The following is a 15,439-nucleotide window of genomic DNA, read 5'->3' as shown; positions in this document are numbered from 1 at the left end:
ACTTCCATCTTGTTCGATCTTCACTGGCTTCCAGTTTTCTTCCAGGCCCAATTCAAGGTGCTGATATTGATCTTTAAAGCCCTATGTCATTTGGGACCAGCATACCTTAAGGACTGCCTGGTTCTCTATGAACCTTCCCAACTACTATGGTCATCTTTAGGTTTACCAGCTCTAGGTACGGAAATACCTGGAGATTTTGGGGGTGGAATCTGGGGAGGGCAGAGTTTGGAGAGTGGAGGGACCTCAGCAGGGTACAACGCCATAGAGTCCACCCTCCAAAGCAGCCATTTTCTCCAGGGGAAGTGATCTCTATCGTCTGGAGATCAACTGTAATAGTCATCTTCAGGGGCCCTGCTTTGGACAGCCACGTCAACTGAGGCAAGAAAGGTAGCAACTGAAGAAAGGTGGGACATCAAAAGTGTGGAATTCCCGCCCCTGGGGTATGTTGTTTTGTTTGGTGTTTCCTTATTGACCCTGTTTGTTTTAATTTTCTGTTTTGCATGTATGTAATGGTCTTGAAGTTGATTTTAGTCCCTTTTAAACTGTTTGCTGCCTTGAAGGCCTTCACTGGGTGGGAAGGGAGGATACAAATGCTTTAAGTAATGAACACACAAATAGTTCATAGGAATCTAACCTTTCTTTGTCCCTGTAACAGTTTCTATTTTCAGTGGTTAGCCTGCACAATTAATCCAAAATCCAGTAAATAAGTCCAACTCATTCTCGAAAGCATTCGAGGCAGTATACCTCGTCCTGGTTTTCCCCTCTTCCATTTTATCCTGAGACCAACCCTGTGAGCTAAGGTAATGTGGATGAGAGTGACAAGCAAGATCCATGGCAGGATGGGGATTTGAACCTGGGTCTTCTCAGGCCTGGCCCAGCCCAGCATTCCATCTATCACTCTGCACTGACTTTCATGAAACAACCTCTGTAGCAGTGTTCCCTCTAAGCTGAGTTGATGTGAGCTAGCTCACAGTTTTTTAGCCTCCGGCTCACACATTTTTGTCTTTGCTCAGGAAGGAGGGCTCCAGAGCAAACTAAATTATGCAGTAGCCAAATCACTCGCTCACAACTTTAATGCCAGTAGCTCACAAAGCAGAATTTTTGCTCACAAGACTCCACAGCTTAGAGGGAGCATTGCTCTGTAGTGCAATCCTATGTGCTGTAACTCCATGCTAAGCTAAGTAGTGATTTCAGTTGCCTCTGACTATAACAATTCTGCACAGGATTGCCTTACTAGAGACCTACCATTTTCAGATGTGGAAGGGTAAAGTTCCTCTATGAGCTTAAGCTGGGAGGGAAGAATCTGCACAGATTCCAGAGAACCAGGTCTGTTTTACTCTCATATTTATCTCTGCCTGAGATCTGTTGGTAGAACATGCCAATCTCTTCTTCTTTTTCAACACGGGTGATGTCAAATTGTCCTGATAAGACCATATGGGAAAACAAAGCCCTGGCAATTGTTAGGGACAGCCCTGATTTATGGACTAATGAACAGAGTCTTGTGTTCTCCTGATAGAGCTGTGCTGAGCAGATGGCCATTCTGACTACAGTGAAAATAGCTGAGGTGATCCCTTTTAGCTCGGCATCTGCAGAACATGTGGCAACACCACAAGACAGCATTTGCAAACCAGTGTTTATATTGTTGGGGGTTGTCCATGCCCTTGACAGAGGTTGCATTGCTCTTTAATTTCTTTTTAGGAAATGTCTATAGAAAGCTCACTCAATTACTGGATGAGATACTCCCTCGGAATGCCAGGAGAATTTACAAGCTCCATATATCCCTTCCTGCCTGGGGAATGCTGACTCCAGTTAAAGGAACAGAGGGAGTATGAAATCCAACCTCTATCTTGCAACTGTGCCTGGAATAAGATAGGAATGGATGGTGACCAGAGGACAGGCAGAAGGCACCAGAGTATGAGTGGTGAAGCAGTTGGGAGGAAGATCCAAAAACTCTTTTGTATCCCAAACAGAAAGCCAAACAAAGATGCTGTCAGTGAGGGCAGAATGGTGATGCGGCAGAGAAGTTTGTGATGAAAAGCAAAATGGATTTTTGGTGAGACAGATTATTTTGACATGTGATCACATGTCAGTGTAGAAGAAACCCTTCTACTGCATTGCAAATATTCCAGTGTGATAACTCTCCAGTAGGTTCTATTTTTCAGTCATTGGACAAGAACTTTGTAACACTATTACTGTATGAAAGGCTATCTGGCAAAACAATCTTTTTATATTAAAAGAAAAACTACAGAACTTGGATTTAAGCAAATTTAGGAACTGTTTCACATGTATACTTGCAGCTCTTTGGATTTGGTCCAGCAACCCAAATTCACTTTTGGCACATGCCGAACTGGTTGCGTGAGTATGATCTGAAGCAAATGCTGGTCACATGAGGTTGTAATTCACAAGCATGCTGGAAAAAAAATCTCATTGTATGGTAAGGGTAACTTGGTGTTGATTTTACTATTCTAACAGAGAGCTGAAAATGTCTTTCAGCCTCCTTAAGGATTCCATGGATAGTGATATTCCAGACAGGCTGTGACGCACAAAACTAGTTTAGTGAGGTAAACAAGCTCTTCAGATCCCTTTTAATAATCTGAGATGGGGCAGGGAGAAATTCCCTCTCAACACCAAAAGCAGTGTTCAGTCAGATACTAACACTGCTGTAGTCTTTCCTGGGAGAAAGCCCCACTTAATAGATCTGAACAGGATTCTGAGAAGACCTGCTTAGGATTGCTCTCTTAAGTAAATCCCGCAACCAATACTTACCATGGAGAATGGAATTTGGCACAACTTCATGCAATCAAACTCCTGTCCCTCATTATTGACATTTCTGTTGTTCCAGGGAAAGGGAGAAATTCAGATTCAGGGAGGGGTGTTGAAAAGGAATCAATTTCTGATGCCAGTATGCTACACCTGGAGCGAAATAAAAATAACAATGGTCCCATTCACACGGAGAAGTTGCTGCGCTAAAGACATGGATGATAGGCAGATTTTCAGTGCACGATCACACTGCAACATCTGGGAAGCATAGTAAACCCGTGGCTAACCCGTGGGTTCTCGCTGAAGATGCAGAGTAAAAAACCACCACATACGATGTACTAGTTTCTGGAAAACGCGGGGCAAGGGCGGGCATTTGATCGCGTTTCCGCTTGAATCCCATGGCATCCAGCACCCGTCCATGTCCCGTCGCACACTGGATTTTTTGGGGGGTAAGTCTCCACACAATGTGCACAAACAATCATGCGCTTGCGCAACTTCGGTGTGAAAAAAACCCTTCCCGTTTGCCACGGAAGCGGTGCCTAGCGATTGCCGGTGTGATCACGCTGCACCGTTTCTTTGCCTGCGCTGCAGGATAGCCGTGTGATCGGCACCTAATGGCCTAACCATGGGACCTCGACGGGATGTGTGATTGGGCTGCCGCGCGTTACTTTGCTCCGGGGCAAACAGCCACGCTCCCCCCTGCATTTTCTGGCCCATGTGACCGGGACCAATGTTATCTAATTCTTGAATCTAGTGAGATTTTTTTTGCTTCTCACAATTTCCTCAGGACACAGTTTCAAACATTCAATGTTGTGGTAATATGACTTCAAAGTTCCAGTTTGAAGCTCTCGATTCATGTACCCACAGCCTTCTTTAACCTAAATTTTAGTTTCTCTTTCTCTTATGTAGCATTTTGTAATGCTGTCATATCCATTATCAGTTAACCTGATTCTCTGAGTCTAAATTAATTCATGTTGAGCATAATGTAGGGTTGCTAACAGTGTTCCCTCTAAGCTGAGTTAGTGTGATCCAGCTCACAGTTTTTTAGCTTTCAGCTCACAGATTTTTGTCTTAGCTCAGGAAGGAGGCCTCCAGAGCAACCTAATTTATGCAGCAGCCAAGTAGCTTGCTCACAACTTTGATGCCAGTCGCTCACAAAGCAGAATTTTTGCTCACAGGACTCCACAGCTTAGAGGGAACTGGCCTGAAGAAAAATGTCCTGTTCATGTAATAGAGGCTTACTTTTCATCAGGGGTCATTTCCTGCAGGAGCGCACAGGAGCGGAGCTCCGGTAGTAAAGAGCCCAGGGGGTGGGCACATGCAACAAGCCCCACCCCCTGCTCCCAGCAGCCCTCAGTCAGAGCAAGTAGCAGCCAGGTAAGTTGCAGAGCCCCCCCCGGCCCCTCGGTCCAAAACACTCCAGTGGCACCTTTAAGACCAAGTTTTATTCAGGTACAAGCTCTCCCTCCTCTGCGAGGACAGACCTGCACATTCCCCCCCCCCCAATAGCTAGCAATCCAAAACAGTCCACTGGAGCCTGAGCAGTAGGTGTTGCCTTCTGACACACTTCCGGTGATGTCAGGGGGTGTCACATATGCAAATAAGGTATGCTAATAAGTTATGCTAATGAGCTCCTGCACCTCTTTTTCTACAAAATGACCCCTGCTTTTCATAGAACTGAGGTAGATATCTCATAAGGCCGCTATGAAAGAGTGAAGGCATTTTTCTCAGGTCAATTGGCAGCCACATGTATGACCTCAGCAGGCCTGTATATTCCATATATGGTCCTGCCAGCATTTATCCAAAGCTGCGAACCCCTCCTTGTCCTTCCTAGAAATGTCATGCTTCAACCAAAGGGCATTTTCACACATGAGGCTTAAATCATATGAATAAAGTTGGGGTGATGGCGATGACTACATGGCTGGAACAGAAGACAATGTTGTGGAAGAGTACTATGAGTGAACAGTTAATGGGTCCTGTCAGGCATGTGCAGTCCTCAAATTACTGGAGCATTGCAAAACCTTGCTGCTTCATCAAAATGAAACTCATCTTCTGGAGTTCTGGATCTCAGCCTTTATATGAAGTTTTGACAACAGTCTAATTATTTGTGATTTCAAGAGGAAGCTTTTGCAATGTGCAAGCTTTTGCAGTGTGTCCTAACAAATCTAAAAGAGGAAAAGAAAAACTTGGGAGAGGGGTTGAAGTAAGTCCTATCTCATGATTATAGGTTCTGGCTCAAAATGTGAGTAGGTGATTGCGGCTCTTCGACGTCCTCCTTGTGTGGCCAGGGAATGTGTAGTGTCACCAGCCATCCGCTAAATGTACAACCAGATAGGGTTTGCCATCCCTCTATGGGTATTACCCATTCTTTCCTGTATCAGATTGGATCACAGAAGGGTTGTTGAACACATGTCCCATTGAATGGACTTGCAGGCTTCCCTGTTAGTGGCATGTCAGTGTGAGAGAAGGTACGTGCATGCAGTAATTGAAGAGATCAAGGCTGGGTGCACTCAGCAGACCGACAAAGCCAATTACCTCCCAGGAATTCCTGCTTTTCAGACTCACACAGTGATTACAAAATCGTTGCCATTTAAAAATTAGCCAAGGGAGGGACTTGTCTTTGGATTCCAGCACAAGTTTCCCATGCCCATCCAGTGCAAAAAGCATCAAGGAAACATACAACAAACCCACTCTGGCACATGACACACAACACCCTCACCCACACCCTCCTGCAAGGAGCAACTATGTTATTCGGGGTGCTCCATGAAGTGTAATAAGAGCATTCAACTTGTACTCCAGGCATTCTTTCTTGATAGTTTTCCTTTTTACAAAGTGCTTTTCTATAAACACATTTTTCGTTTCCACCTGTCAGCTTAAACATACAGAAGCTTCAAATCTATGAGCTGTATCAGAAGCAAATATTTTTTGTAAGAATTAATATACAGCAAAAATGGGGAAGTCTAATAAGGTTGGCAAAAATATTATACTTGCAGAATGAATAATGGCAGCCTTGGCACCATACCAATGTTGATTTTCATAAAATTGCCCAGACTCAAAGTTATCATTCCAGATTTCCAAGAATTGTGAATGCATATTATGCCATATTCCATCCGTAAGTCCTTAGAAACATTCAGTCCCACATACACTGGTAAAACACACCAAAGGCAGATGAAGAAGCCAGCTCAGTGGCTCATTCAGGGGCTAATGCAAGAAGGGCGGGGGCAGCCCCACTGTCAAGGAGAGCCCTCGGTTAGAGCGGCACAGATCCAGACTGGGGCTTGTTCATACAAACAGCTGCCATGATATGATGCATTCTCTGCATTAAAGATCTGTAGGTCAGTCAGAGCTGGAAAACACTCCTGAGTAACTACAGACATGGCCATTTTCTTAGCTCTGGAGTCAGTGAGGGTACGGGAATTCAAATCCACACGTAAATTCTCTTGAATTCATGTCAATAATTGATTTCTGGAGTAGAATAATTTTTTTTAATAGAAACTCAAAATCCTATTTTTAATTTTTTTTTTTTGAATTTGAGTCCTACCACGTGAAAATCTGAATTTGGAGAATGGGAATGTAACAAAGCTCCTCCTTCCATTTTTCAGCCATTTGAAAATAAAGAGTACATAAGAAGCCACATCTGCCCTTTCTGTCTGGTAGAACTTGACAGCACTTCCCATTACCACCACAAAAGAATACTGTATAAGTAAAAAGCCTTTTGAGATCAAAACTAGAGATTTCTAATTTAATTTTTTGAAAAAATTAATCTCCCTCACCAACGAAAAGCTGAAATCCACTACAAGTCAGACTCACACTTCAGTCCAGTCAATTCGTACTTCTCTGGGTGCATCCCTTGCTAAAACAGCTGCTGCGTCCATTCTTTGGCTGACACACAGCACTTGGGCCCCCATGTCTGGTACAGACTACTGAAAGAAACAAATGGGCAAGCAGCACTGAAATATGGCATTGTCAGCTTTCACAGAGCTGATCACCTTTTTGAGAAAGGAGACTGAACCCAGCTGTTTTTGTGCAGGAAGTGGTGGTTGGATTTAGGCTCCTCATTCGTCCAAACAGGAATAGGTGATATGGCCATCTGTTAGTAAGCTTTGGGCACAAAGGTGAATACGTCTCAAGTACACTGTTATACTGTTGGTCCATCTAGCTCAATATTGCCCACTCTGAGCAGGAAAGGCTTTCTAGGACTCAGGCAGAGAAAGATCTTTCTTTCCAACATCTGTGTCTGAGAACCTTTACCTGCAGATATCAGGGACTGAACCTGGGACCTTCTGCATGCAAAGCAGGTTCCTTCCCTACATACACGAGGCAGTGAACAGGCTCCTAACTTTAATTTCAGTGTTCAAACTTTTAATTTTCAAGAGAGGATTTCCATACACCCCTTTGAACTATGGTATGAGCTAAGGATTCTTAGGTACAAATCTGAACTTGGAGTGATTCCCCACCCCCAAAGATTTGCTTAAACTTCACTGATTCCAACATAACCTCAGCAGATTGTGTCAACAATGAAGTAATGATGTGTGTCATGTTATTAGGACGGTTTGTTTTTTTAAACTTGTTACTTAAGATTTATTTTTTTTAGTATTGAAAACAAATCTCAGATAGTCTCAGAAGGTAGCTGTGCTGGCCTGCAGTAAAAAGGTAAAGGTAAAGGTTCCCTTGCTCGAAAGCTCCGTCATGCGGCACACTCGGGTCTCGAACTGCTGAACTACTGACCTTCCACAGCCTGCAGTTCAGCATCTTAACCACTTGAGCCTGCAGTAGAAGAGCTCAATTCCAGTCCAGTGGCACCTTAAGAGACCAACAAGATTTTTGGAGTATAAGCTTTCGAGAGTCAAAGCTCCTTTTGGCAGATACCAGAAATATTTGCACTAATTTGAAAGAGGGCATATAAAATTGCTTAAAAGTTAAACTTTTATGCACATGTAGTATCGTGATGTGTGAGCATTAGGACCGCTGCTCCCCCCACTCCATGGTCAGATGTTCTGTGGCCTTTAAGAGTTACTTTACAGGCAGACATTCAGTGGGCTGTTTTTGCTTGGTCTGATGGGGGTGTGCTGCAGAGAGCTTCATCTCTTGAATTTCTTTTTGTCATGGAGCTGTTAATGACACAAGGGGTGGGGGGAGATAGCAAGAACAAAGAATCTGTGGACAGGACGAGTGATTGCATAGTGGTGGCAGGGCACTGTTCGAGCACCCCTTAGGTCATGTCCAACTGGAGTTTTCTCAGCGCATTCACAGATTAGTTTGATTCATCCAGACCCCATAAACCAGACCCAGGCCTGATTAGCATTAGCACCAGTGCTCCCTCTAAGCTATGGAGTCCTATGAGCAAAAATTCTACATTGAGAGTTACTGGCATTAAAGTTGTGAGGAACTGATTTGGCTACTGCTCTGAAGCCATTCTTCCTAAGCTAAGACAAAAATGTGTGAGCCACAGACTAAATAACTGTGAGCTAGCTCACACAAACTCAGCTTAGAGGGAACACTGATTCGCACCCCCCCCAATGATGTTCTTGATCATCAGGCCTCTGCTCACAACCAGGCAGGGGCCTCCCACCCCCAAACACACTCATTCATTGGAAAGGCTACATAGAGTGTGCTTGTGTTTAGTGGCTCAAAAAGGTGTACCTATTTCAGCTCAGGAAAATGACAAGGGAGGGAAGGCCTAAGCTGTCCATCTGTGCCAAGCTGATGTTTCATGTGACAGGAGACAGGAGTTGGGTCAGCGGAGCCCCAACCTAACTTCTGTCATGGATATTATCTGGTTGAACCCTAAGAGTGGGATAGCAGAACACATAAGGCTCTGTGTAGACCTTAGAGTGAATGAGTGTAGCTTGGGGGTGGAGTCAGTTGCCTGATTCCTGATTCCCTTTTATGCCATTTATTTGCTTCAAATGTGAGAGCCCTGAAGGCCAAGAACACTTGTTATGTTTGATTGGACCCCTATTTTCATCTCCTTTTCAGCCACTACTGTGATCAGTATGAGAGTGAGCTGAATGCAGCAAGATGTATGTGTGTGATCAGACAGAAAATCACCCCAGGATGTAAGACTGCTTGCTTAGTTTATCATATAGAAGCAGCAATGAGCAAATTATTTAGTTGTTCATCTGGCATGTTAAATGGTTGCTCTCTATCTCCCTCTATAGATAATGATTCATGGATTATGGAAGTGAGATAAGAGTCCTTGCAAGCTCCAGTTACTGTATTTACTCAAAAGGAAGGTAGCCCAGAATGTAAGATGATGTCATCCCGTCCCCCGTCCGTCCCCCGATTATACACCATTCTTTTTACTGGACAAAACTGTATAATTTAAACAGTTCCCTCTTTTTTAATGAAATACATTTTTTTGGGGGGGGGACACCTAGTCTTGCATTGGAGTATATACTGCACCTTTTGAAGATGCAGAGGGTGAGTTCTTGCTAGTCAACCTGAAGACATATGCAAAAGCAACATGAAAATGACAATATATTCAGCAATATCCAAGAGAAATCATGTGAGTGGTGAAAATACCTGTATTCTACAACATTGTCATTCTTAATATTTGCACATATTTCTGTGACAACTCATGAGAATATACTCTGTAGCTTTTAAATGCAATGTACAAAACACTTCTACTAACCAGAATGGAGTACTGGGATGACAGTGACTGTGAGCCAATAGCTCTCTCCGTTCCTCACTACTCCACAGGGCTGTTATTAGGATGAAATGGAAGATAACCAGTGTGGAATAAACAAATGGAAATGATAAAAACTGGGAAGTGAAATTTAAGTGTATTTCCACCCATAAGATTCCAAGGTCTGTTTAATTCAAAGGGGGAATTTATTGAGTCAATGGATCTCTTGAAGCATCTGCATGAGCCAGTGTTTTGTCGTGTTTATAATAAAGGGCTAGCATCTGGGAGACCCAGCTTTGCATCCTCACTCTGCCATGTAAGCTTGCTGGGTGACCTTGGCCCAGTCACAGGCTTTCAGCCTAACCTACCTCACAGGGTTATTGTGAGGATAAAATGGAGGAAGGGGGACCAGCCATGCTGCCCTGAGCTCTCTGGAGGAAGAGCAGAATAAAAGTGTCTCAAATAAATACGTTCATTAACAATTGGGACCGAACAGCACAAGTCACTGTTGCACTGTAGATAGCGCACTGAAGATAGCACGGATTAACTGTAGATAGCACAGGCAATAGTGTAGAGTTACGCTTCATCATACCCTTACAAAATGTGCTTTGAGGCTCAGAGCAGACAATAATATTTTTGTAACTGGAGCAATAACCCGGTGGGATGGGGACAACGAGCCCTGCCCTGTACCTCAAGGCACAGCAAAATGTTGCTCAAAAACTATGTTATGTCATATTCTGGAATACTGCTTTGATTTACGACTCCAGGGAGTCAGCTCTGAGTCTTGAACACAAGCCAGCTGCGGGGATGTGGTCTCTTGGGCCAGGCTCAGGGCTGGGCTGTCAGCATATTTGTAAACACTGCTGAAAACTCTTCACCAGGATTAGAGCAGGCATTTCCCCTGCCAGTGGTGCTAGTTCAGCTCTTGGCCCCTCCACCCTGGCACTTTCAGCCTCCAGCTTCTCTTCAGTTTCAGAGAGAAGATAAGCTTAATCCTTTTCATATTTTAATGACAGGGGGAGCCAGCTTCCTCCTCCATCCTTCCACTTGAATTTGTATTTTCATGGACTCTGTTCTAAGGCCTGCTGTATTCACAAAAAAAAAAAAAAGGCACTGAGAGGAGTATTTTTGTAGAGACATTTAAACTTATAGCTAGTAGACCCTACAACCAGAGGAGAATGGAATGGTACTTAGCATTTAAGAGTATTGTTCATATACATTATCTCAGTAATCTATACAACATCACTGTGAGATAGGCCAGTGTTATTATTTCCATATTGCAAAGGGTGGGGGAGGTGCAGCAACTGCAGGCTGTGGAAGGTCAGTAGTTCAGCAGTTCGAGACCCGAGTTGCCGCATGACAGAGTGAGCTCCCGTCTTTAGTTCCAGCTCCTGCCAACCTAGCAGTTCGAAAGCAAGAAATTGCAAGTAGATAAATAGGTACCACTTCGGTGGGAAGGTAACAGCGTTCCGTGCACCTTGGTGTTCAGTCATGCCGGTCACATGACCACGGAAACATCTTCGGACAGCGCTGGCTCTTCGGCTTTGAAACGGAGATGAGCACCGCAACCCTAGAGTCGGACTCGACTGGCTTTCGAGCAAGGGAACCTTTACCTTTACCTTTAAGAGCATCTAGTGAGTTTGTAGCTGAGGTAGGATTTGATGGGGGAACTTTCCAGCTCATGCTCCTAACTTCTGTGCTAACTCTCAAGAAACCAGTTTTCTCTATCACCGATTTCAGTAACTTTTTCAGTATGTTGGTATGACTTGTGAAGAATGATGGGCACAAGAAACCCATGGCCCCAAACCATCTGTTCTCTCACATTCCTTTCCTCTGCCAAGCTACACTGTAACACTGCAGCACTGCTGGGCAGGGAAATGGAAAAGAGCCCTTTAAAGGGCTACATAGGGGGTGAATTGCACCCAGCAATGAACTTTCATATGTTTGTGGGCGCTGCCCCGTGGTGGCTTCAGATGGAGCGCTGACAACAAAGGTCAGTTCCCCTGAAGAAAATGGCTGCTTTGGAGGGTAGAGTCTATGGCATCACATTCCTACCGAGCTCTTTCCCCTCCCCAGCCTCCAACCCCAAATCTCCTGGAATTTCACAAGCTGGAATTGGCAACCCTAATCCTGACATACATTCCACCTACCTTCACCCTGCAGTTCCTTCTTTCAATGGAATAAAAACAATGAAAGCCCCTGGGAATGCCATGAATCATGCCCAGAATGAGTATGTGTTGGGTATTACAAGTTGAAAACACTCAGTGTATCTGGGGTTAAATGTTTGTTTGTGTTGCTCACAGGAAGTCACATGTTTTTCATGTAACCAATGTTGTTTTAGGAGTACAAGCCCGGAAAAATTCTCCCTGATCTAGGAGTTTGATTGGAACGAAGGTGTCAAAGTGTTTTAGCATTTTATGGCTCCTCTTCCCGTCTTTGTTTGCTGTTCTCAAGAAGAAGGAGAGAAGCCATAACTCTCTTCTAGTTTTGTCTTTGTAGTGTAAGGATGTAACCGTTTAGCTCTGTTGTTATTTTCATCCCTATGCTAGAATTTAGTAAAAACTTTATATTTTAATCACACATGGACTCTCAGTCTGAATTATTTTACTCAGGCTCTGCTGGGCTATATTATCTCTGCTAAATACCATTTTTTCAATATCTCACTATCAAAACCCAACAGTATGACATAGGGTTGCCAGTTTACCTAGTATTGCAAGAGGAATGTCAGGAGGAAAATGCGGGGGAGGGGGGGTTTAAACATAGGATTTTGGGGAATTGCTGGAGCATTGTGACATCACTTCTGGATGATGTTGCAGTGTTAATCAGCCCTTTTCCTCCACAAGCCCTTCCCTCAAAAGCTCCCAGGGGTTGAGGGCAGGGGCCTGGCAACCAGTGTTCCCTCTAAGCTGTCCACCTGAGAGGCCGCTCATTAACACAGGAAGCCCCACTCAGCAGCAATCTGGAGCCACGCAGCATCTTGCACTGCCCATTTTAAGATTACAGTAGCTCAGGATGTGAACTGCTCTGCTCAGTAAGGGAAAATATTAAAGGAAACATTGCTGGCAACCCTGGTATGACCCTGGTAAGAACATAAGAAGAGCCCTGCTGGATCCTACCAGTTGCCTATCTAGTTCAGCAACCTGCCTCACACAATGGCCAACAACAGGGATGTTGCTTCCTGGCACTGGTATTCAGTGGTTTACTGTTTCTGAATATGAAGGTTGCCATCATGTTCCCCTTAAATCTGGGACTTCCATATACAGAAAAATTCATATGTGGAAGAAGCCTTAGTGCAACCCTGCCCCCCACCCCCCACTTCTTCAAGTGCAAGACCACTTATGGTCACAGAAGAGCACTGGATACAGACAAACAACTTTTTATGCCACTGTTCTTTACCCTTCTGATGAAATGCCATAAGGTACCATAAGACTCCTTTTTGTTTTTGCTGCAACAGACATACATAAGAACATAAGAGAAGCCAATGTTGGATCAGGCCAAAGGCCCATCTAGTCCAACACTCTGTCACACAGTGGCCAAAAATACCAGGTGCCATCAGGAAGTCCATCAGTGGGGCCAGGACACTAAAAGCCCTCCCACTGTTCCCCCCCCCCCCCAGCACCAAGAATACAGTGCATCACCTGCCCCAGCCTGTGAGTTCCTATCTATACCTTGTGGCTAATAGCCACGTACAGACCTCTGCTCCATATGCTTATCTAATTCCTTTTTGAAGCCGTCGATGCTTGTAGCTGCCACCACCTCCTGTGGCAGTGAATTCCATGTGTTAATCACTCTTTGGGTGAAGAAGTACTTCCTTTTATCTGTTCTAACCTGACCACTCAGCAATTTCATTGAGTGCCCACGAGTTCTTGTATTGTGAGAAAGGGAGAAAAGTACTTCTTTCTCGACCTGCTCTATCCCACACATACTCTTATAAACCTCGATCATGTCACCCCTCAGCTGTCGTTTCTCCAAGCTAAAGAGCCCCAAGCCCTTTAACCTTTCTTCATAGGGAAAGTGTTCTAACCCTTTGATCATTTTAGTTGCCTTTTTCTGCACTTTTTCCAATTCTATAATATCCTTTTTGAGGTGTGGTGACCAGAACTGTACACAGTACTCCAAATGAGAACATACCATCGATTTATACAGGGGCATTATGATACTGGCTGATTTGTTTTCAGTTCCCTTCCTAATAATCCCCAGCATAGCGTTGGCCTTTTTTATTGCAGTCATATACTGTCTTGACATTTTCATTGAGTACGACTCCAAGATCTCTCTCTTTGTCAGTCTCTGCCAGTTCAGACCCCATCAACGTGTATTTATAGTTAGGATTTTTTGCTCCAATGTGCAGCACTTTGCACTTGGCCACATTGAACCCCATTTGCCACTTTGACGCCCAGTCACCCATCCTCGACAGATCCCTTTGGAGTGCCTCACAATCCTCCCTGGTTGTCACCACCCTGAACATAGGCTTGAACATAGGCTTGAACATAGGCTGCTATCCCTCTGGAATTTTATACTATGAATAGTCTCTTTTAGAGTTTAATCCTAGCTTTACTACAACACAATCAATGCTCCCTCTAAGCTGAGGAGTCTTGTGAACAAAAAATTCTACTTTGTGAGCTGCTGGCATTCAAGTTGTGAGTGAGCTATTTGGCTGCTGCATAAATTAGTTTGCTCTGGAGCCATCCTTCCTGAGCTGAGGCAAAAAAAACTGTGAGCTAGCTCACACTTACTCAGCTTAGAGGGAACACTGAACACAATCTCAAAAATGATCAGAAACTCTGGAGCCTGCTATATTGGCATTGTGGAATTTTGCGGCCATGTAGGGTTTAATGTTTTAGTGTAGGAATTTCTTGTACTGCTCCAGCAATTCCCCACAATTCTATGTTTAACCCCTCTCCCCCGCATTTCCCTCCTGCCATTTCTCTTGCTATACTAGGTAAACTGGCAACCAGGCCAGAGGCAGAGCCAGGCCCCTAGGTTCAGGGCCACTTCTTCACTGGGGCATTCTACCTCCCTCCAGTCTAAGCCTTGAGAATCAGACACTAGGGGAATAGCTGCAATTCTGGTTTAAATTTCTCAACTCATTTTGAACAACAGATGCCTCAGTTAACAGACCTGTTACTGCAGAAAGACCCCCTTGCCAGTCCCCACTTATTACCTGTCTCTGTTGTGCCTGAAAGCTGGCTCTTGGACATGGGTCTGAGGGCCTTTAATTGCTGCCTTCCAGGGTTGCCAACTTTAGCTTGGCTAATTCCTGGAGATTTGAGGGTGTGTGCTCAGTGTGGATATAATATCATAGAGTTTGTCCCCTAGAGAGGGGGTACTGATCTCTGGAGTCACTACGGCCCCAACATCCCTGAAGCGTAGCCTGCTGCACCCCAGTCAGGAATGTCACCACCCTTGGCTCAGGTCTCTTCAGCCTGTAAAGTACATAGGCTAAGCAGCATGGATTCCTGTCCACGCCTGTCTGCCAACCCCTCCTCCCCTCTTGGGTCTTCCCAGCTCTTTCCTGCCACACTTGTTTCCTGGCTGCTGTTGTGTCTTCATTCTATCAAAACCCATGTTAAGCTTAAGACCTCAGGTGGATTGTAATCTGAAACAACACCACTGCCTGAAGCATGTTCAGTAACCAATCAAATGTAAGAGAACTGTGCTGGAGGGAACTGTGTTTATTTCACACTTGTTTCCTGGCTGCTGTTGTGTCTTCATTCTATCAAAACCCATGTTAAGCTTGAGACCGCAGACGGATTCTAATCTGAAACAACACCATTGGCTGAAGCTTGTTCAGTAACCAATCAAATGTAAGATAACTGTGCTGGAGGGAACTGTGTTTATTGGTTGTTATCTTTGTAATACGATTGGACCTTAACTATGTGAGGGCGTGGCTACACCAGCCCGGGAGAGTTTAAAAGGAGCTATGCTCCACTGTTATTCTCTGTGTGTGTTGTCGTGTCGTCTGATGCTGTGTGATCTTTGGAAGTTCTCATTCTCAAATAAAGCTGATTCACTTTGTACTTACTTAGTTGTTGAGTTGCATACTTAACAATT

This window comes from Gekko japonicus, unplaced genomic scaffold (assembly GCF_001447785.1).
Source record: "Gekko japonicus isolate JY-2015 unplaced genomic scaffold, Gekko_japonicus_V1.1 scaffold3324, whole genome shotgun sequence".
NCBI lineage: Eukaryota > Metazoa > Chordata > Lepidosauria > Squamata > Gekkonidae > Gekko > Gekko japonicus.
The sequence above is the reverse complement of the archived record's forward strand: the minus strand, read 5'-3'. Positions refer to the sequence as shown.